This window comes from Chrysochloris asiatica, unplaced genomic scaffold (genome assembly GCF_000296735.1).
Source record: "Chrysochloris asiatica unplaced genomic scaffold, ChrAsi1.0 scaffold00008, whole genome shotgun sequence".
Lineage (NCBI taxonomy): Eukaryota > Metazoa > Chordata > Mammalia > Afrosoricida > Chrysochloridae > Chrysochloris > Chrysochloris asiatica.
Window position 1 is genome coordinate 15,372,590 of NW_006408526.1, and position 1,636 is coordinate 15,374,225.

A 1,636-nucleotide genomic window follows, 5' to 3' on the forward strand; every position below is an offset into this window, starting at 1 on the left:
TCAGCAATTATTACAATTATTTGGAGTGAGGGAGTGGAATGACACAGAGCTGTAACATTCATTCTGCTACTCTTTAAAATATATAAATATCTTTCAAATGCTCCAATTTTTCCTCTCCCATATATTTACTCCTTCCTTTGTTCTTCTGCATTCACCTCTTTCTTCGGGACAAAGGGCCTTATCTCTGTTCCCCTTCTCCAAAGACTGAGTGGATGGGTCAGAAGTATAGTAAGTAAAAGTGACAATGAAAGAAAGGATGAGAGTGACAGGAAATGGTACAAGTTTCCCTTTGTATACTGCACAGATAACAAAACCTAAGACCTCATCCCTGATATAATTGGCTGGCCTGGATAAGAATGCCACGTAGAACAATTGGAGAACTTCCATGACAACAATGAAGAATCACAGGACTAAATACATAAATATTTTTATCTACACTAGAATCATATTAACTGCAAGACCAATTCTTCTCTGTTTGGTAAACGAAAATGAAATTAATACTCTACTTGATCTTACTTGAAAAATCTGACCAAAAGTGCAAAATGTAACTTGTATAGAATAATTTTAAAGAGCAGCAGACTAAATATGTAACATATAATGTAGGAAATAGGCATTGATATTTTCAGTTGAGATAGCTGATTATTTTCTTCCTCCACATAAGACAGTTTTTAAAATTTTAATTATGTTGATGGTAAAACTGCAATGAATTTAAAATAGCTTTTCTCTATGAGACTTTATAACTTTATTTTTTTGTTTTTCTAGAATGATAAAAATAAAATTTATTTTCTAGGTTCTGTTGTTGTTGTTAAGTGCTGTTGAGTCAATTCTGACCCATAGCGACCCTGTATAGGGTTTCCAAGGAACAGCTGATGAGCTTGAACCACCAACCTTGCAGTTCAAATGACTTTGTAGTCTGACACATTAGCCCACAGCACCACACCAGGACTCCTTTCTAGGGTTAGGAGCATTTAAAATATTTTATTTTCTTAATAAATTTTACTGCTTCTGTCATGAATATTCTGTCCTGTTTATTTCCCATTGCTCCTATTAGTTGATATAAGTGTGGACAAATAAAATATATCTCATCTTTGAGAAATAAATGTTCAGAAAATATTATTAAAAATAATTTTATTTTAATCACTCTTCTAGAATTTCAGATAAGGCCTGGAAATATGAATAACTTGCCTGAAACACACACAAACTAAAATCAGAACCCAGTGCTGTGGAAGAAATTCCAACTCACAGCAACCCTATTGGAGTGAACCTTCCTCCATGGGAAGGACTTCCAAGGCTGGGATCATTATGGAGGAGTCCTGGTGTGGTAGTAAAGGATAAGCACTGGACTGTTAACCAAAAGTCAGCAGTTCAAACCCACCCGCTAGCTGCTCCTTGAAAACCCTATACAATGGTTGCTATGAGTCGAACTGACACCATGGCATTTAACAAAAGCAATCTTTATGGGGGAGCATGATGTCTTTGTAAGATAAGCATGTTGCTGTTGTTGTTAAGTACCGTCGAGTCGATTCTGACCCATAGCAACCCTGTATAGGGTTTCCGAGGAGCAGCTGGTGAGCTTGAACTGCCGACCTTGCAGTTCAAACGGCTTCACAGTCTGACGCATTAGCCCACATATATA

At 36.5% G+C, this 1,636-nt stretch overlaps 1 pseudogene; it reads right to left on the bottom strand.

Annotated features, from left to right (window-relative positions):
- The window catches only part of LOC102842409, a 9,877-nt pseudogene extending 9,490 nt beyond the window's left edge, over window positions 1-387 (bottom strand).
- Window positions 388-1,636: the final 1,249 nt, after the last annotated feature.